The following is a 23051-nucleotide window of genomic DNA, read 5'->3' on the forward strand; positions in this document are numbered from 1 at the left end:
AAATAATCACTTCTTATATGTTCTCTTTGGAACTAAAATCCTTATGTAAATATGATTATTTTTAAATAATCTGTTCAAAGCACAAATATCACAATTTTAAACATGAAATGTTTTCTGGTCTAGTATTGACAGTACTAAAAAATTTGAATGAAAAATTCTTTCCATTTTTAACTTGTTTTCTTACTCATTGAACATCTAATAGTTAAGCAAGCACAATCTGAAGTATATGTATAGTATTATAAATAATAGATGGTAGACATTTTTAAATGACATTTCACAGGTTATGTCAAAGAGGTAAAGACACTGATACTATAAACAGATTGACATTATTAAAGTATCCCTCACCTATGATTATGTTAAATACATTTAGAGAATCACTCAAGATAAAGGAAAAGAACAGCTCTGAAATTGATTTGGATTTTTAAAAATTATAATCTTAAGAAAATTACTGAAACCTAGGAATTGGAATAAACATTACCTTCATGAGGCCATAACAGATGAAATTTTTTTTTGAAAAAAATGACTTTGAATGTTTACATATTTAATTCTGTGATTTTTTTATATCTAGTCCATTATTCTATTGCAGCATAGAAAACACCACTAAACATATTTCATGTGTTCACAATCTATAAAGATAATTATTTTCCCAAAATTATGTTACCAAGAAAGAAAATAGGTCAACATATCTAGATATTTTTAAGTCAAGAAAGGAGCTCATGGCCCACAAATTCATTTTGCCTTTAGGAAGAAAGATTTTCTTAATGCCAATTTTTACTGACCTTATTAGAATAAGAAGTATTTTTGATATGGCTAAATCATAGCTATAACTTTTTCATATATGATTGAATAGAATTACATAAAACTTATGCTGTTCCTCATTTATATATAAAAGTAATGTAAGTTGTTTTATCAATAGTTTTTGTTTAGTTTGTGTTCATATATGAAGAAAGGTTTTATCAAAAAGATAATTAACATTTCATATTCTTGATAGTAGGACATATTATAATATTGAGTGTAAGAACCTTGTTTGTTATAAATTAAAACCCTTAAGTCATATTTTAATAGCATAAATAACTGGTAAATTAACAATTTGGCCCCTGAAATAGAGTGAGAATTAATTTGTTTGATAGAAAATGTAAATGCTAAGTATTTTAAACTGAATACATATCTATCTATGTCTTATTCATATTTCTACTTTTGAATTAAAATTGACATTCTATTTTAATTCCACATGCAAAAATTAATTGCTTTATCATTATGGCTAGAGAAATAAAATATTTCTCTCTCAAAAAGAGAGTGGTCAAGGAATTTTAGAAAGAGAGGACACTTTTTAAGGATTGGCTTTGTATTTTTCCATCTTGCTTGAGATCAAGAATAAAGTAACCATATATATTCAGTAACCAAATAATGGCTTCAGTGTATAATGTTACTTTTTCCTCTTTATTCTGGATGGAATTCTAGAGCCTTGCAACAAAACGGTAAATAGATAAGTTCTGCCCTTATTCAATGAAGAAACAAGTACAATAGATAATTATGATGCAGCTTTGTGGTTCTATAATTGAAGAAGGGAGAAAAGAGTGAATTGAATAATATATTTATAAAATGAAAAACGTTATCTAAATTTTAAAATTATCTGATGAAAAGATTAACCATTTTGTTGAAATTATTTCAGTTGAACAAGAGAAATTCACTCTATGTCTGTCCACTTGTGATGACTTCAAAGAATCTTTTAATTTTGAAAACAAAAATATTATTAATCCATAGTCTCTGGATTTGACCACTCATGATATATGGGGAAATAAACAGAAAGAAATAAAAATACAATATAAATAATAATTTGTGTTATAAATTTGCAAATAAAATATCACAAAACTTATGAAATAGAGTGGATAAATTTCCCTGAAAGACAGTAACAACATTTTATGGGGAAGGCAATAACTTAGTTGACTCAGGATTTATTTTTTAATCACATTAGCTTAAAAACTAAATTATAGTTTTCCCCATTGCTTAACTATCTTTCTCAAAAATGGTACCATTTCTGAATCTTCATATGGTAGGGCTAATAAAATAAGAAACATTATTTGTCTCACTATTTCTTTAATAAAGTACTAGAAGATAAGCCATGACTGCATAAAACAGATATAAATAACACTGCAAATGGATTATTGAATATTAATATTAATGAATATTAAAATTTATAAAGTTAACAGATTTAAATAAACATATGATTAAATTTTATAATAGGATAATGCAAATATAAACATTTTGCATATCTTAATTTCAATATATTATTATGAACCAATAGTGCATTTAGATGATTATTATGTTACAAATTATTTATTGGCAATTAAAATTCCCTTTTGTTTTATAGCATATCTCAACTTCTTACGTTTTCTTTTTTGTACTTTTAGGTTTTCATTTTAAAAAAGATTAAATCTGTGGATAATCTTAAAACTCACCCAACTCTTTCTATTTCAAGTATATGACTAGAGATTCATTATTTAACTTGTTGAATAATTCCTTTTGTCACCATTACCTCAGAATATTCCTATGAGAAGTAACTTTGTCTTTAAAATAATCAGATGAGTTACTTTTCTGGAGTAAATGGAAGTAATAATCTTGGTACCTCCTATCTGTATAGTAGTTGGTCTTGATGGTCATTTTATAAATTTATTTAGATTATTAATGACTTAAGAGAATAAATAATGAGTCAACTTCTGTTTGAATGCTTTTATTTCAGGGCATTTTTCTTAAATAATAAAATTTACAACTTTTGTGTTGACTGTTTATATGGAAAATGCAATAGTGACACCAACATACATATATATGTTCATATATTAATCGTTAGAGGATTGCTGACGTAACCAAGATTAGAGGGGCCAGCATTAAAAAAAGGGGGGGGGGGTATCACTGAATGAAGAGCTGACATCTTCAGTGTTTTTTTCCCCAGGACTTGCCTATACCAAGCATGAGGCAAAACTGAAATCTCATGTTTTGTTCAGGAAACAGGCTGCTTATGTATTTGGATTTAAAGCCTTGCTCTTACTATTTGTTTCACATTTGTTTCTCTCTTCTTTCCTTCCTTTCAACAGATCCCTTCTTCCATGTGTTTGTTCTGCATATTTTTTATTGTTGTTTGATGGTTTCTGTATTAGTTTCTTTTGTGTACTGTGACAAATGATCACAAACTTGATGGGTTACACAACAGAAGTTTATTCTCTCACAGCTCTGGAAGCCAGAAGTCTGAAATTAGTTTCACTGAGTGGAAATCAGGGTGTCAGTAGGGCTTTGCTCCCTTTGGAGGCTGCAGAGAATTTGTTCCTTGGGTTTTCCAGCTTGTTGTGACTGTTGGCATACCTTGACTTGTGGCCACATCACCCCAAATTCTGTACCATGGCCATGTTTCCTTCTCTTCTGCATATGAAATCTCCCCTTGCCTATTTTTTAGGACACCTGTAACTGATTAAAGGCCTACTTAGATAGTCCAGGTTAATCTGGCATGTCAAGATGCCTAACTTAATCTAAACATCTGCAAGGAACATCTTTTCCTTATAAATTAAGATGTATAGGTTCCAGGACCTAATAGGACCTAATATCTTTGGATGTCCATTACTGAGCATTCTCTGCACTTATTCTAGAATTAATATACATCTATGATTTCATAGAGTCCACTAAAAATTAAAACTTTTCAAAATGTATATGAATCCCTGAACTCACTGGTATTATATTGAAATAAACAAGTCCTGTGCATTGAGGGATTTCCACTTCTGACTTCATGGAGTAAATGGCTATCAGATTTTCCTCCCTACATGAAAACAACAGGAACAGCAAACAAAGCAAAATACATGACACAAAACTTTTTGAGACACTGGTTAGCTAGCAACAAAGGACAATGTTCCTGAGACATTTTGAGGAAAAAACAAAACTAACAAAAAAAATAAAACAAGATGAATATTACAGTTGTCCCAGCTTATTAGATTGTGGGATAGGGAGAGGAAGCTGAGGCAAAGCCCAGCATAATCCCTAAGTTAAGGAGATGAAGCTGAGAGTAGGAAAAGTTCAAGGCACCTAGAGAGCATATGAAAAATCTCTGATAAGACAGAGCTACACGAAGAAAAAACCCTGGACATTTGCAGAAGTGGTCACCTAACCGTTTAGTAGAATGGTAGTCATTGTGTACATGGGAGAAAACTATGTATGGCTAGGGAGTAGGGAGAATTAAAGCAGTTGTTCTTAACCAAAGATCGTTTATTCTGCAGGAAACATTTGTCAATGTCTGAAGACAGTTTGGATGTTCACTGCTGGGATGTGCTACTGACATCTAGCTCATAGCAGGCAGTGTTGCTACTTAATATCCTACAATGCACAGGACTGTCACAGGTCTCACAATATAGAATTATCCAGATCAAAATATAAATAGTGCCAGGATTTATGGAGTATATAGAGTATAATACCTGCACTGCACAGGGATGGGAACATGGGCTCTTCTCATCAGTCAGTCTAGAAAATCTCATACTTCACAAAGTACCAAAAAAAGTCTTACTAGAGTAGAAAGGAATACTTAGAATTGCTCTGCAGTACCCAAAAGGATCACACTATGTCTAAATAACCAGAGCTCAGAAGAAATATAATTATTTATAGAGATACAAAAAAATATCCAACATCCAACAAAGTACAATTAATATTATCTGGTATCCAATCAAAGATTATGAGGCATCCATATCTCAGTTTAAAAGCTTTCAGTTTTCACCGTTGAGTATGGTGTTAGATATGAGCTTTTCATAAATGCCTTTTATGTGCTGAGGTTACTTTCTTCTATACTTAATTTGTTTTGTTTGTATTGTTTTATTTTTTTTATTTTTTTAGACTTTATTTTCTTAAGGCAGCTTTAGGTTCACAAAAAATTGATGGGAAGGTACAGAGATTTCCCATATACCCCATGCCTTCACACATGCATAATATCCCCTATTGTCAACAATCCCCACCAAGTAGTACATTTGTTATGACTGATGAATCTACATTAATAAATCACAATAATCAAAGACAGTAGTTTACATTAGTGTTCACTCTTTGTGTTGTGCATTTTTTTAGGTTTGAACAAATGTATAATGACATGTTCTCATCATTTTAGTATCATACAAAAAATATTCACCACCCTAAAATACTCTTTATCATACCAAGTATTTTCACTAACCTAAAACACTCTGTTCTCTGCCTCTTCATCCCTTCTCCCCACCCTAATCCCTGGCAATCACTGACATTTTCTTATTGTCTCATAATTTTGCCTTTTCTAGAATGTTGTATAGTTGGGTTAATAGAGTATGTATCCTTTTCAGTTGGCTTCTTTAATTTAATGATATGCATTTAGGTATTCTCAATGTCTTTTTGTAGCTTAATGGATTTGGTATCAAGCTGATGTGGCCTCCTAAAATGTGTTTGGAAGTGTTCTTTGCTCTCTTTTTTGAATAGTTTCAGAAGTGTTGCTAGGACTTATTTATTTATTTTTAATATGGTAAAATTCACCTGTTGCGGGCTTTCTTTGTGAAAGGTTTGTGATTAGTGATTCAGTCTCTTTATTATTGGTCTGTTCAAGCTTTCTATTTCTTCTTGATTCAGTTTTATTGTTTTAATTTTTTAAATATTTATTTTGAGAAAGAGAAAGAGCATGAGAACTGAAAGGGCAGAGAGGGCGGGGAGGGGGGAGAGAGTGACAATCCAAAGCAGGCTCTGGGCTGTCAGTGCAGAGCCCAATGCAAGGCTCAATCTCATAAACCATGATATCATGACCAGCTTAGCCACCCAGGTGCCCCTCTTCTTGATTCAGTTTTGGCAGGTTCTATGTTCCTAAGAAATTGCTCATTTCTTCTAGGATATCCAATTTGTTAGCATATAATTTTTTTTGTAATAGTTTGTTACGACTTTTTTTCCCCTGTGGCATTCCTCTGTCTTTATTTTGTCTATTTGAGTCTTCTCTTTTTTTGTTCTTGGTATAGTTAGGGGGTTGTAGATTTTGCTTATCTTTTCAAAAAATTAGTTTTTTCAAATTTTCCCATAATTTTTCTATTCTGTATATCATAAATTTCTGTTCGAATCTTTATCATTTCCGTTCTGCTAATTTTGGGCTTAGGTTGTTCTTATGCCCAACTTTGCTTTTTCTTTTCAACATATTACTGGAAGTTCTAGCCATAGCAACTAGGCAAGGGGAAAAAAAGGCATCCAAAATGGAAAAGAAGTAAAATTTCTGTTTGCAGATGACAGATTCTTATATGTAGAAAACCCTAATAACTTCACACACACAAACTTTTAGAACTAATAAAAAAATTCAGTAAAGTTTCAGGGTATAAAATCAACATAAAAATTAGTGCATTTCTATTCACCCATAATGAACTATCTGAAAATAACATTAAGAAAAGCAATCCCATTTACAATAGCATGAAAAAAAAAGTACTTAAGAATAAACTTAGCCAAGGAGGCAAAAGAGCTGCACCTTGATAAATATAAAACACTGGAGAAATAAATTAAAGCAGACGGAAATAAGTGGAAAACATCTTATGTTCATGGATTGGAAGAAATAATATTGTTAAAATGTTGATACTATTTGATGTGACCCACAGGCTTTATGTAATCCCTATCAAAATTCCAGTGACTTTTTTTTTTTTTTACAAAAATAGAAAACAATTCTAAAATACCTATGGGGGGAAAAAGAAGATACTGAATAGCCAAAGTAATTTTGAGCAAGAAAAATAAAATGGGAGGTTATCACACTTCCCTATTTCCAAATACATTACAAAGCAGCAACAGTCAAAACAGTATGGTACTGGTATTAAAACAAACAGATAAACCAATGGAACAGAATGGAGAGCCCAGAAATAAACCCACACTTATATCATCAACTGATCTTCATCAGGGGTGTGGAGAATACACAGTGGCTATGGTGACTCATCAGGTTGTGCAAACTAAATATGTGCAGCTATCTTTTTTGTCAACCATTCCTAAATAAAATGGTTAAAAAAAAAAAAAGAGAGGAGGCATCCAAGGAAGCAGGAAAAATGAAACATGTTAATAAAAGTAATGATGTCATCAAAATTGAATGAGAAATGAGACATATGTTATAATTAGCAGGGGAGGTTATTAAAACAGGAATTATAATTGTATTTTAAAGGTTCAAAATTTAAATAGATGCATGAAATTTGCCTTTTTCATGTCTTAATATAATCAGCATGTAAAACTTCAAAAGCCAAATAAATACAGTCTTACATTGTATTTATTTAGATTCATACAATATTTAACATTTTGTATATTCTTTATTCCTTTCTTCATTTGCTATTTTCCGTTCAGAGCCATTTTTTATCTTGAAGTCTCTCTTCAGTTATTTTTATAACGGCTGGTTAATGTGAAATTCAAATTTAATAGTATGAAAATTATTTCATTTTTTGAAATATTTTTTTAAAATAGAATTCTAGCATTCAGTACTTAAAGATATTATCCATTGTTTTCTGGCTTTCCATATTTCTATTGATAATTTGACTGTGGTTTTATCTTTGCTCCTTTAATGATAATATATTTTTTCTACTCTTGCTCATAATTTTTCCTCTGGGTTTTAAGGTTTTTTTTCCTCTGATACACCTAATTTTTCTTTTATTTATTCAATATGCTCTTCTTAATATGAACCAAGTCTGTATGTACACCATCCTTTCACAGTGTATTTAATCCACGTTTTTCTCAAAATAATTACCTCTGTCATAGTCTCCTCTCATTTGGGGACTCATTACATGGAGGGTTGCTGAACTTCTTTTTGTGTGTGTGTAACAGTCTGTCATATGACTCATCTCTTCATACTATCTATGTAAGTTTTGTCTCTTTATGATCAGTCTGGATATTTTTTCTGACCCTTTCTCTTTTTTTCTTTTAAAATTTTTTAGATGTTTTTATTTATTTTTGAGAGAGAGAGAGAGGGAGTACTAGTGAGGGACGGGCAGAGAGAAAGGGAGACACAGAACCCGAAGCAGGCTCCAGGCTCCAAGCTGCCAGCACAGAGCCCGACATGGGGCTCAAACTCACAAACTACAAGATCATGACCCAAAGTCGGACACTCAGCTGGCTGAGCCAGAAACCTCTTTCAGACCCCTTTTCTTAGTCATTATTACTATCTGCTGCTGTCTTGCATACAATTAATCTGTTTATTTCTTAAATCTTATGATTTTCTTTTTCCTTTCTAAAATTTGTATTGAATAATGTAGACTCCAGATTTCAGGGAGTAATTTTCCCCCTTATTGAACATTCTGCTCAGAAATTAATAACAAAATATTTGAGAGATCATAGATGATAACTACCATATATTGATCACTTCTGGATCTATTCTGTTGTCTGCCCCATCTACCTCACAGGACTATTGTATGGATGAAATCAGAAAACTGAAAGAAATTTCTTTGAAAAGAATAAAGCCTAAAGTATATTGCAATTGTAAGAAATGGTTTTCTGTGTTTACCTGACATCAGTTATTTGACAACATCTTGAATTTTGTCATCTGGTTCTATTTATCACACTGCTTATTTTCTTTTTACAGAATGATTGGAATTGCATATAAAAAATTTAAAAGTTCTTGATGGTATCTTTCTGCAAAGGGGAATTAACATTATTCCACAGGTAATTATAATAGGATCAGATTTCTTATATCTAAACAGTAATTGAATTGATTCATGTGAGAATTTAGTTTTGAAGAGGATTGAACTATTTAATTTTAATCTTAATGTATAGCCTTTCTGGGGTTTTAATGGAAATCAAGGATATTTGCCAAGAACACACCTCCGTGGATAATTTTTAAAGTCTCATGTTTGTTTCCTCGGTCAATGAGACTATAAAAAGCTCTTCAGAGTGACTAGCTCCCTAGCCACTATGTTCTGCTTGGGTTCAAGATTTCTTGTTTGTAAAGCTTAGGGATTAGTAAGTTCATTGGGAGAAACGTCTCACATTGTGAGGCTTAGTTCCCTACAGTTCCCTTTTCTCCTTAAATTTGATCCCTCATGTCTGTACTGTCTTGGTAGAGCTTCATTGTCAATTTGTCTCCTCAAGCATGGGACACTTCTGTAGCATCTATGCTTTTACTTTCTCTTTGACCCTTGTGTCCTTGTTTCTAATTGTAAATATCTCTGATCAAAAACAGAAGCTGGACTTACCGAAGCGTATGCATAAACTCATTTGTATGATTGTCAAAAAAAGAAGAAACAGCATCATTTTCTACCAGACTGAATCTATTAATGTGAATGTGCACACCAATTAGTTTTAGCCCAATGTGCTAGCTTCAGCCACTGGGACCCGATGATGGACATTATTTTAAAAGTGAGTAATTAGAAATTCCTTGTAATATCATAGATCAAAAATCCAAATATCAAGGAAATAGTAATGGTGGTGTAGAGTCATTATAAGTGGCCTGCCCATCCACCACCTAATCATGTCATCCCTGGAGGTCCCATAATAGCCTTCATTAAATTGTTGAGAAATTTACTGATGTAGTAATGGCCACAATAATTGAAAAATGGTTCAAGTGTCATTATCTGAAAAATAGGAATGCTGGGAAAAGATATTAAAGATGAAGCTTTCCCCCTGCTTGTTAAGATGATGAGATGACAGAGACCAGAAAATGATATTTAGCTCACATAGATCAAGTGACTAAGGAGCCCATACCAAGTAGCTGGGAGTGTGATAATGAGAATGTTCTGACCACAGGAATATTTTATATTTGTTGAATTGAGTTTGCATTCTCTAAATCAAAGCAGATTTCTCTTCCATTAATGCCCTCCATGGTTAACAATAATATGAATATCTTCTTCAAGGTGATTTTTCTAACACAGATGTTTTACTTGTTCATTACACACCAGACCCTGGTCCAAGGTGAGATGAAAAAAAGAACAAAAACTTTCTAATCACTTGATCACAAATGTGTGTGATTCTTATCACAATGCACTCATACAGAGACAGAAACATCTGCAAATATAAATAGTACAAACCTCAGAAAAATATATAAGCAATCCTTATTAAGGATGATATGTTTTTCTAAATGCAACAAATATAAACATGACCTTTCATGCAGAATAGATACAACTCAGCATAATGACACTATTGCAGTTCTTTCTCTAGCACAATACATGTGTGTGCGTACAATAACCAGATTCAGTAGAGTATCTTTTCAGTGAAGAAAACTGTAAATTCTTAATAGTTAACATTATGACACCAAGACTTGGTAGAAGTTTGAAGTTCAAATTTGTCTTGATCACGGGTCAGGTAAAATTCTGTGCGTGATTTCTTTCCTCATTCATTCCTGCAAGTTTAAAAGCTAGAACCTAGGTATTCTATTGCTTTGGTGGGACTCCCATCTTCAACATCCACTCCAAGAGCTATGGAAAGAGTCTACATTGTTTGTTATTTTAGTAGTAAATTTATGAGGAGGTGTCTCAAAAATGTACAGGTTTTCAATTTGTCCTAGGTGATTCTGATGTTGAATATGCTTGGGAACAAGTGGACAAGGGAGACAGTGAAGAGTAAGAGTAGAAAGTGCCCTAACACCACACCCTAAGGAACTTTGACATTCATTTCTAGTAGAAGATTTTTGGCTCAGCAAAGGATATAGTTTAGCTTCAACTAGTAAAGTATCAGAAATAAATGTGTGCTGGGGCACCTGGATGGCTCAGTCGGTTAAGCATCTGGCTCTTGATTTTGGCTGAGGTCATGATCTCACAGTTCATCAGATTGAGCCCTACATCTGGCTCTGCACTGACAACATAGAGCCTGCTTGGGATTCTCTCTCTCTCTCTCTCTCTCTCTTAAAACAAATAAACGTTAAAAAAATACTGTGTTCTATACTGTGAGGAATTGACTTCAAAGAGCATTTCAAGGATGGTTGGTCAAATATTTGGAATGTTCTAAAGAAGATAAAAAATGGAAAATGAAAAATTCCATTTCAATTTAACCACTTATTAAGCAAGGTCATTTTCAGTGAAGTGTAGGAAAAAAGGGAAAAAAATAGAGTAATTTCAAAAAAGAATGAGATATAAAGAAGAAAAAATGTTAGATTCATTCAATAATTGTTGGAGAGAAATTAAAATTACATGCAAAGATGTATCTTTCAAAACCTAATCTTCTAGACTAAAATTATCCTATTTTTAAAAAACGTTCTCCCTAGTCAAAATTGTTTGTATCATTTGCCTAAAATTATTCACACAAGTCAATAATATAATCTGTTAAGATAAGAAAATTGTAATTCTATTATAAGCATAATAGTTGTGGATTTAGCCGAGAGATAATAGCAAATGTCTATTATAAAGGGTCTATTATAGTTGACTTTAAACAGTTGAAATTCTGGGCCACCTGGGTGGCTCAGTTGGGTAAGGGTCAGATTCTTTATTTTGGTTCAGGGCATGATCTCAGGGTTGGTGAGACGGAGCTCACCAGGCTCTGTATTGATGTGATGGAGCTGCCCCTCTCCCACTCATGAGCACGTGCGCTTGCGTTCTCTCTCTCTCTCTCTCTCTCTCTCACCCTTTCTCTCTCTCAACAAACAAATGAATTTAAAAAATTAGAATTATGTTTTATATAGCTAAAATGTTTCATGGAATATCTGTCAATGTTCTTTTCCTAACAACCATAATATTAAAGCAAAGAGAAAAATACATTATAGTGTTCTAAAAGCAAGACAAGGAACTGCGAAGCAGAGTGGTGAAGAGTATGAATATGATAAAAGTAAATAACAAAGACTTGAAAAAAAGCAGCCAAAATATGTTCAATGTGTAACAAATATTGTGTCAACTGTTTCTTAAAAATGTAACTTTGAAGCAACTTTGATGTCAAGAAAGTTGATAATGAGGATATTCTAAGTAAAAATTTAGTCGGCTAAATACAGGTTTTAATGGAAACAAAGCATATATATATATTTTTTTAAATACTACCATTTGATATACATATTCATCAGAGCTAATTCATCCAGCTCCAATCACATCTTATTTTAAGTTCAGAAGCACTGGCAGTTTTTGCCTTTATTATGAGAAAATGACAATCACATTAGAAAGCCTTGTCATTCTCCCAGTAATGAGTTTAATATGACATTTGGGAAAGTACTTTGCTGTGACTAGAATAGCAATGTTGATTTTACATTTTAAAAGATGCTTCAAAACACATACAGTGAAAACAGTTTCATACAGGGTTTTATTTTTCCACCCATTTCAATTTGAATGTGAGTTAAATTCAAAATTACAGTAATTGTGAACTGTTTTCATGTTACGATAAAGTTTCAAATTGTGGGCTAAGTCTTATTCTAGAAGCGGAATCTCATCAATAGAAAATGATTTTCAAAACTGCTATTATTGATTTTTAGTCTGAGAAATTTCCTTTACATGCAGGGCAAATTCTGATGATTGCACATTAAATCAGAAGTATTAAAATGAACACAATTGCTATCCTTCAGTCACAGTGAAGTAATGAATTTTTGTTAGTCCAACCTTTTTAAGCTATTATATCTAGTTTTAGAATTAAAACTTGTATGGATCCATATTTAAGGGTATTTTGAAGAAAATGAGAGATGACTATTCCAATACAGTTTATTTCTAATCAATAATATTCATTTGTATTTTGCACCCTGCAGTTCTTGAAACTGTCATTTCATAAAATAAAAATGACACTAAGTATTGTTAAAGCAAAAATTGCACCAGATACAGTAAATGGTAACGGAGATTTTATTGGAGGCTCCTGCAACAGCGAAGAGAGAACATAACAGTCTAACTGTTTTTAAAAAGAGGGGCCAAGGGAGTTTTAAGAGCAGAGTTGGGGGAATCCTAGGCCATCTGTGTTTGCTCTTTGGACTTATCCATAGGAAATGTAAACTTTCTCCTCTCTTCATGACAGGAGGTAGCTTTAGGACTCTGAATAAGATGCTCACTAAGGCTAGGCTCCAATTCCCCACATAAACTAAGAGATGGGGTAGCTAGCTACTATCCTTGATGATGACATTTCAAAGGGAGAAAGTCAGTCCTGGGTTATAAAGCTACTCAGAGACATTTGAAAAAGATTTACATCTCAAAGAGGCAGGGGAAGAATTTGCAATTAGAAGTGATTTAAAAGCAAATGCTCCAAGAAAGGAGAGTGGAGGGACCTCTTTGGTTAAGGTATTTGGATTCTGTGAAGGCCAGAATAGGAGGGAGGTCATGTGCCTAGAAGCAGGAAGAGATCTGCCTCAAGTTTACTTAAACTTAAGAAAATATTCAGGCTGTGTTGGCCAGTATTTTTTTTTTAATTTGTTTCTGAGGTTATATTTAAAAAACAGTTTCAGGTTCACAGCAAATTGAGAGGAAGACTGAGTTCTCCCATAAACTGCTGCCCACTGTCACATTCATAGCCACCCTCATCTATCAACACTGGTAGATGTTACATTTGTCAAAATTGATAAACCTACATTGACACATCACAATCACCTAAGTCCATAGTTTACATTAGTGTTCACTTTTGATGTACATTCCGTGGATTTGGATAAATGTATAGTGACATATATCCATCATTATGATACCCTACAGAATGACTTCACAGCCACAAAAATTCTCTGTTGTTCATCTGTGTTTATATTTTAAAGAAAAAATAAGTTCGAATTTCTTGGGTTACTGTTTTCTTCAGGGTATTGTAATATGTGATTTCTCTTTTCCCTTAATTACCCATTATGTTTAGTGTTAGGGTCAGTCGTAAGGCAGGGTAAAGATAGGAGTCAGAGGCTAAAAAATTTTAGCAGTCAAAGGCTTTATTTGGGAACTAAGGTCTCGGGCAAGGTTCCATGACTCAGGGAGAGAGAGAGAGGAGGGAAGTCGAATCCAGGTGTGGTGGGGTGGGGTTTTTAAGCTGCATCGGTTCCGGGTTTAGGTCCGGGTGGGCCTTTTTCCCGTCTGGCTGGTCATGCTGTCGCTGGGTGATTGGTTGACCTCCAATTCATTCTGGCAGCTACTGGGGGCTTTTCCTTGGGTTGTGCTGGCAAGATGGCCGTCCCCTCTACTGTGGTTCTAAGGACATCCTAACAATTGGATCTTGAAGTTTGGTATTTTTATTAGGATATGGCTTTTTTGTTTATCAATTTACATCATTTTTCCATATGGTATTACGTTACCTTTCTTTTTTTCTTAAACGTCATTTATTTTTGAGACAGAGACAGAGCATGAACGGGCAAGGGGCAGAGAGAGAGGGAGACACAGAATCTGAAGCAGGCTCCAAGCTTGGAGCTGCCAGCACAGAGCCCCATGTGGGGCTGGAACCCATTGATCACGAGATGATGACTTGGGCCAAAGTCAGACATTTAACCAACTGAGCCACTCAGGTGCCTTTTAAGTTACCTTTCAATATAGATGTTCAGATTTCCTTTTTATACATAAATATTTATTTTCATATGAAGAACTTTACTTGTTCTGTTTTCTTCTCCTTTACATACCTATATGGCATCCTATTTGTTCTTTATCCATTTTCACCAGTGCTTTTCTATTGCTATTTGTGTCTGCTATTTCCATTTATTTTCACATGTTATTTAGATGCCTTTCGCTTATACTATTTCTCTATTCAGATGTTTGTGCATTTTAGTGCATGTAATATAGTTTATGAGTATCTTTTTCTTATATTATTTTGTTAATAGTTAACTCACATTTTATTTCCTCCTGTTAATTTATTATTTATTTTATTAGATGTATATTTTTTAATATCAAAGTATAATTGCTTTTAGGTCTTAAAGAAATATATCTTAAATTCTATGTGTATTCCTAGATTCGTTATTTTCTGTGGTTTATTTTACATATGCTTTTTTATAAAATCCTCTTTTATCCATATTTTGGTAAATCTACTCATAAATCCTTAGTTGGTTCCTTTGGTCACTTTTCATTTCTGAATAGGTAGATCCAACAGCTATATATTGAGAAACAGTGTGGAAAGAAATAAAAGGAAAATCTAAGTGTGTTGATGGAAAATTTTGAATATATTACAAAACATACTTTCACAAAAAAAGAACTGTGCCCCCTCTGATTTGAAAACATGCTTCCCCTGAGTTATTTTTAAAATATCTTTCATTTGAAAAATAGTTGGCCCAGGAAGCACCATAAAATATAAAATGAAAAAATATATAGCATTTATTAAGAAAGTAGATCTTAAAATTTATCATCACAAGAAAAAAATGTACAAGTATGACAGATGTTAACTAGGCTATTGTGGTTAACTAGGCTATTGTGGCTATATTTCACAATATATATAAATATTGAATCATTATGTTGTACACCTAAAACTAATATAAAGTTATATGCCAATTATGCCTGCATTAAAAAAAAGAAGAAGAAAAAAGAAAACATATATTGGGTTGCAAAATAGTAAAAATATAATTCCCAGTGGTTTACTGTGACAGTGGATATTTCACACTCAGGTAAAGTGCACTGTGAAACATGAAGATACTATGACTAATTCTCCTTGTAATGATTCAGTGATGCAGGCTGTTTATTACCAGTTAAAACAACATTATTTTTTTGTTGCTGTTTTATTACATTTCATCTTTTACCCAAAACACTACATTGTAAAATAAAAATACAATAATTCTCTTCCAAATTTCTCAAGTAAAAGCATATTGTAAATATCTATTACCATTAATATTTACTACATTGAAAGAAAAACAGCATAATAAAAATGCAAAGGTCATATGCTCAGTACCTATAAGAAAGAGTTCCTCCTTTTAATTGAAGTCATTAAGCTTTGTGAGAACCCCACTTTATTGTTTTATATTATTAACTCCATTACAAACTGGCACATTTCCAAACACCTGTTTTTGGAGACTCTGACTAGATGTCTGGCACTAGGAAACCTTTACCATTACTCTCATGATATACTATGGTAGTGGAGATTAAAGCATAAGTGAATGTTGGGTAGATGAAAAAGGATCAGGAAATTATTAAGGAAACTTCTATATATAAAGCTATTCCTGTTTGAAACCTGTTCAGAATACATAGATATGTTTACATATTTAATCATGTTATTTGATCATCTGTTCGCATTTGTGTGAATACTCAATATATCAGAGAAATCTAAAACATATGAATTGCATTATTTTTGTATTGGTCCACTGATCAAAACTATGTAACTGTAATTGCCCCAAGGCAATACAACCCAAGCACAAACTGTATTTTTTTGTCCATAATAGAGTGAAACTACATTCATAGAGAAATGATTGGAATTGCAGGGTTTTTTTCTTCAAATAGATGATTTTAATGTTAATTTGGTTGCATTTACTGTAATAATCACACATGTTCATTCAAAAAATTAAAAATAACTAGGACTTAACACTAATAAGCCCTATGATTAATACTGTAGTTCATAGAAGCACAGATAGAGAATATGAGGAAAAATATAAAATACTGATTTATGTGTGTTATCTCTTTCATTGCTCTTGGCTACTACTTATATAAGAATTTATTTTCTATGTCAGTGGCATTATGTGTTCTATAGTATTCAATTAGATGGAATGTGGGACTTTTTTTAACTTTTGAAAATGGGTGCATGAGTGACGCCAACAAAGGAAGGTTTTATATACTTAACACACTTTATGACAAGTCTAGCAACCTTGCAAAAAGGGTAAAACTTTCATTTCTAATTTTTTGGATATTGCTGTGGTTTATATAATGAATAGAATAAGATAATACAAATATATCAATTAGTAATGGAAATGAAGAGTTTAATAAATTATATGCTACATTAAACAAAATAAGGATGATTTTAGTAAAGATATATGAAAGTTAAAAATATAAACATAATAGGCACCTGGAGTGCCTAGGTGGCTCAGTTGCTTTAATGTCCACCTCGATTTTGATTCAGGTCACGATCTCATGGTTTATGGGTCTGAACTCTCATAAGGCTTTGTGTTGACAGAACAGAGCCTGCTCAGAATTCTCTCTCTCCTCTTCCTCTGCCCCCCCTTTCTCTCAAATAAATAAAAACATTAAAAAAATGTAAACATAAAAACATGATAGTTGAGGAAAAAATACTTGTTTTCTCAATTTTGTACATATCCAGTAAACCCTGCATCATCATGTGCATCACACAGGCAGTGGTTTTCTCAATTAACATATATTTCAAAAATGTGTGAAGCAATATTAAATGTGGTTTAAGAGGACATTCAAATGTAGTTAAAGTATTAAATAAATAAGGATCATAAACCCCAAATTTAGAATTCTTTCCTCTTGGAAAAGTTTTAGGAAATATGTTGAGGGGCTCCTGGCTGGCTCAGTTGGTTGAACGTTGGACTCTTGGTTTCAGCTCAGGTCACAATCCCATGATGGTGGGATTGAGCCTCTCATTCATCTCTGTGCTAAGCATGAAGCCTACTTAGAATTCGCTCCCTCCCTCTCCCTCTATGCCCCTCTCTACTACTCAAACACACACTCTCTAAAACAAAAATTAAAAATTTAAAATAAGTAATAAAATTAAAATTAAAAAAAATAAAAGGAAATGTTATTTATTTTTTTATGTTTTAAGCTTAGTTATTTATTTTGAGTGAGAGAGAGAGAGACAGCGTGAGTTGGGAAGGGGCTGAGAGAGAGAAGAAGGCAGAATCCCAAGCAGGTTCTGCACTGCCAGCACAGAACCCAATGTGGGACTTGAACTCAGGAAACCAGCTTATGACCTAAGCTGAAACCAAGAGTTGGACACCTAACTGACTGAGCCACCCAGGCACTCCAGGAAATATGTTGGCAAATGGAATATTGGGGCTTCAATTTTTCCATAATATTTGCTTCTTAATGAAAAAGATCTAAAATAATTAGTATTTCATATAATTGATGGATTGATACCCAATTTTTCTTTATATTTTTATTTCATGTTTTGCTTGATAGGCAGTAGTAAATTTTTTTAAATGACATGCATTAACAATCAAGTCTGTTTACTGTTGTTTATTTTTTTTTTAATGCTTATTTATTTTTGAGAGAGAGAGCACAAGTCGGGGAGGGGCAGAGAGCGAGGGACACATCGAATCCAAAGCAGGCTCCAGGCTCTGAGATGTCAGCACAGAGCCTAATGTGGGGCTTGAACTCACAAACTGTGTGATCATGACCTGAGCCGAAGTCGGATGCTTAACTGACTGAGCCACCCAGGTGCTCCTGTTTACTGTTGTTTAAAATTCAAATTTGTATGACAAACCATAGAGCAGATATTTGTTTCCTTCATCATACTGATATGACTTTTCTTACCTTGGAAAAGTAGAAACAAAGATGAGAATACCACATCATGCTAAGTAAGTTTTAAATACAAATATATCAAGAATTAAACAGTATTCTTTACTGTTTTAACTAAATTAAATCTATTTTCCTAAATAAAGGTAGAGCATTTCATGTAATTAAATCCCTAAAACTGACTTTTTTAAAGTTTATGTATTTGTTTTTGAAAGAGAGTGAGTGGGGGGAAACCGTGTAAGAACACAAAAGCGTGTTTAACTTTGAGTTATTCACAACATTAATGAGGTTAATCATGTGATTTTCTCTCTCAGCCTTATCACTATGGTAGTCATATTCATTAACTTCCTAATATTGAATCATCTTTAAGTTTCTAGAATTAATGACACTTGGTGAAGATGCATAATTTTATATGCTTTTACTCTGTTAACGAATATATATCTAGGATATATGGCTATTTAAGTTAGTTTAGTTTATAATTTTATGTTCAAAGATTATAACCATTAAATTTCAATATTATACATGCCGCATAAAAAAGATTTTGGAATATTTTAAGTGTCATTATGCCTCTGGTGTTTGAAATTGTGTTGCACCTGTGGCCTTTTTCTGGAATAGGAGTTTAGGAGTAATTATTATCTATATACAAGAACTGTAAAGATATGACCCATATGGGGAGAAAAGCAAATCAGTCAAATCTGGCCTAGAAATGACCTAGATGATAGGATTAGTAAGCAAGAATATTACAATGATTATTAAAAGTATATTTCAATTATTATTAAAGTATGCATTTCATATCAAGAAGATATAGGAAATATTGAGAATGTTAGAAGGAACGTGAGTAGTAAAGAAGTCCCATATGAAAACTCTGTACATAAAAACTACAATATCTAGCATATCAGAAGGGAGGTTAGTGGGGGGATGGGTGAAATAGGTGAAGGGAATTACGAGTACACTTATGATGAGCACTGAGTAATTATCTATAGAATTATTAAATCACTATATTATATACCTGAAAGTAATAGAACATTGTATGTTTATACTGGAATTAAAATGAAAATTTAATTATAAGTAAATAAATATCCCCTAAAAAAGCTACAATATCTAAAATTAAAACACACACACACACACACACACACACACACACACACACACAAACCAACTGTAATATGTAAACCCTACTTACATTCTTGTCAAAAGAAAGATGACTTTAGGAGACGTTCTGAAAAGAACTGGTGAAATTTTAGTGTGGACTGGATACTAGAAAATTTCATCAAGCTATTGTCAATTTTTTTTCAAATTATGTTATTTTAATTTATGTAAGAAATCTCATTTTTAAGAGATATATACTGAAGTCTTAAAAATGTACTACATGGGATTAACAACAGATTATACATTATAGGAGAAAAATAATTTTATTATTTTATTTTTTTTATTTATTTTTTTCAATATATGAAATTTATTATCAAATTGGTTTCCATACAACACCCAGTGCTCATAGGAGAAAAATAATTTTAAAACATGGAAATAGAAACTAAAATGAAATAGGAAGAAAAATAAATAAACATAGCATCAGTGAGTTGAGCCACAAAATAAAGCAATCTCATGTAGGCCAAATCAAATTGGAGTTTCTTAAGAAGAAGAAAGAAATGGGGGTAAACATGATATTTAAATAAATATGTCTTAAAAAATAAAAATTTTATGAAATGATAAACTTACAAATAAGCTAAAAACAACAAAAAATAAGAAACATTGGGGCGCCTGGGTGGCTCAGTCGGTTAAGCGTCCGACTTCAGCTCAGGTCACGATCTCGCGGTCCGTGAGTTCGAGCCCCGCGTCAGGCTCTGGGCTGATGGCTCAGAGCCTGGAGCCTGCTTCCGATTCTGTGTCTCCCTCTCTCTCTGCCCCTCCCCCGTTCATGCTCTGTCTCTCTCTGTCTCAAAAATAAATAAAACGTTAAAAAAATTAAAAAAAAAAAAGAAACATAAAGAAAACTACATTAAGTCACAATGTAATCAAATAGCCTAAAACCAATGGCACAGAGAAACTCTTAAAGGGAGTCACACACAGACATACACACACTTAACATATACTAGCCATCCTCCAATGGTGCAGGGAGCCTGTCTTGAAGAAGGCAACAGCACTCATGAACCCCTAGGCAGTGCTGACTGTTGTAGTCATGAAGGCCAGACCCAGGCAGAGGAGTGTCCTCATCACTACCAACAGCCACCATGCCCAGAGTACACACAGAAGAATCATCTTCAAAAGAGAATTCTTACCCTTCCAAACCGGTGGTGGGGATTAGTTACCCTCTTCTATAAAGATCAGGGATATCATTGATAGCACTGACAAATTTGTGGCCAGAAACAGACCTGAATTTGAAGCTTAGAATATAACAGAATTAGATAGCCCTCAGTACAACTTCCTAAACCCCAGTGACCCTTACAATGCCTACCACCATCACTAGGTCAGTGAATGCAAGGAGGGGAAGGCTCAGGAGCCCTCAGCTTCCATCCTCAAGGTTATTAGGCAGCATTAGAAGCAAGCCACCCAACAGCAGCTGCCCTAGAATGCTCAACACTAGGTAATTCAGGAGACCATCATGCCCAAAGAGCCTTCCCTCTAGTTTGACTTCATCATAGCATGCCCCTCCATCTCATAATCAGCCTGCATCTCAGCCTTCAACCTGGATGTGATGAAGCTGATAGCTCAGCCTGTGGCAAGGAATGGGCACTTGTTTCTGACGCAGCTGATACAGAAAGAATAGCACAGCTACCAGTTTGACACTACTTCACCATGCTGGTGGAACATTATACCAAGGTCGTAATTCCACCCAAAGGCTTATTTGCAAAGCTCAAAAAAGAAGGGCACCTTGGTGACTCGATTGAGTGTCCAACTCTTGATTTCAGCTCAGGTCATGATCCTAAGGCCTTGGGATCTTCTCTTTCTGTGTGTCTCCCTCTGCCTTTCTTCCCCTGCCCCTCTTCCCTGCTCGCTCACTCTCTCTCTCTCTCTCTCTCTCTCTCTCTCCCTAAGATAAAATAAAATAAAATAAAATAAAATAATCTCAAAAAAGAGAAGATTTGGACCAGGTATGTTACTGAATGGAGCAAGCCAAGTTCCAAGATGAGAAAAAGAAGAGGAGAAGGAGCGAATGTACATTTGCAAATCATCAGATCAGTCAGTGGTGGAAGTGGCAGAAACAATGGACTTGAACTTTTCTCCCTTCGCCACCTTGGAGAATCTGGGGGCCCAAAAAACTCATTCAGGAGCACTGGGAAAAGTTTGGGGAGGGTGGGGTGGTCAAGATAGAGGCGGGGTCTGATGAGAAGGTTAAGAAACACTACAAGGTAGAGTAGTGTCCATCCCAGCTAGATCAGGACGCCCAAGTGCAAGATAAGGATGAGGGTTCAGATGATGAAGAAGGGCAGAAAGTGTCCAACCTTCAGAGATCTATGCTTCCACCTCTGCCCTTGACTGCAGACCAAGTCATTATATAGAGGGACTGTGATCCCAAGGCTCTCAAGCCCTGCTCAAGATAAATATTTTGTGTTCCCTACCTTGGGAGAAAAGTTTTTGGCCAAAAAAAATATAGGAAAATGTGGTCATCAGGCTCAGAGGACAGCAGCATGGGACCAAAGAACACACAGACACATTATATACAGAGTTACAAAGATAAATCTTATTCTTATTGAAACTTCTCTTTGAAACAGTGTAAGTCAGAACACAGAGGAGAAACTTCTTAAAGTACTGAAAGGATAAACAAACAAACCTGACAACTTAAGAGATCTACTCCTGTAAAAATATCTTTCAAAAATGAAGGAAAAATAAGGACTTTTTTTAAGACATAACAAACTGAGAGAAATAAAAACCTGCTGACTATACGGAAAAAATATTAACTGAAAACCGTCAAACAGAAGGAAAATCATACCAACAAGAATGAAAACCACTGAAAAGAATAATGTGGGGAAATATAAAATACATTTTAAATCATAAATTTCTATACAATATAATGAACTGATTAAACCAAACAATAAAACAGCACATTGTGGGATTTATAATACATATAGAAGTAAAATGTCATAATGTGAACATCAAGGCCAGGAAAGGACACGTGGTAGTATGTTGCTGGGAGATTCTTATAATTTTATGGGACATAGTATATATTACTTGAAAATAGAATATGATAAAAATACAGTACTATAATGTAACCCTTATATAACCACTAAAATAACATAAAGTAATAGGCGAGAGGCAAAAAAAGGAGACAAAATCACAAAAAGTTACTCCAAAGAAGTAAAAAAAAACAAAAAAAAACCCAAGATTAGACAAAAAACAGATGTCCAAATCATAGATTTAATCTCAAACATCAAAATTATGCAAAATATAAATTATCTGAACACACCAGTTAAAAGTAAAAGATAGTAATGATAATTTCTTATAAAATTTATTTATTTTGAGAGAAAGAGATGAGTGTTCATGAGAGAGATTAGGGTAGGGGCAGAGGGCGAGGGAGAGAGAGAATTGCAAGCAGGCTCTGTACTGCCAGAGCAGAGCCTGAGACATACTGGTCTCATGAACCATGAGATTATGACCTGAGCCAAAATCAAGAGTCCGACACTTAACCAACTGAGTGACCCTGGTGCCCCATTAGTGATAATTTTACCAGTATGTTCATTACTCTAATTTCAGTGAGGAAAAATTAAAAATTACATTTCCAAAAGAACACTGTTAGTAGGCAAGAATATAGCCTTTGAAATCTCTGCTGTACATTGTTTGTTTGTTTCAAAGATGGTAGCCATATTTTGACAAGATGATTTGAGTGGTCAGAGTGAC

The 23051-nt window shown here is 33.6% G+C and overlaps 1 pseudogene; it reads left to right on the forward strand.

The window, feature by feature from the left end:
* LOC109276680 (splicing factor 3A subunit 1-like) overlaps positions 1–21757 on the forward strand; it is a 96168-nt pseudogene extending 74411 nt beyond the window's left edge.
* The last annotated feature ends 1294 nt before the right edge of the window (positions 21758–23051 follow it).

The sequence above is a fragment of the Panthera pardus genome, unplaced genomic scaffold (assembly GCF_024362965.1).
Source record: "Panthera pardus isolate Hobbes unplaced genomic scaffold, ASM2436296v1 HiC_scaffold_21, whole genome shotgun sequence".
Taxonomy (NCBI): Eukaryota; Metazoa; Chordata; class Mammalia; order Carnivora; family Felidae; genus Panthera; species Panthera pardus.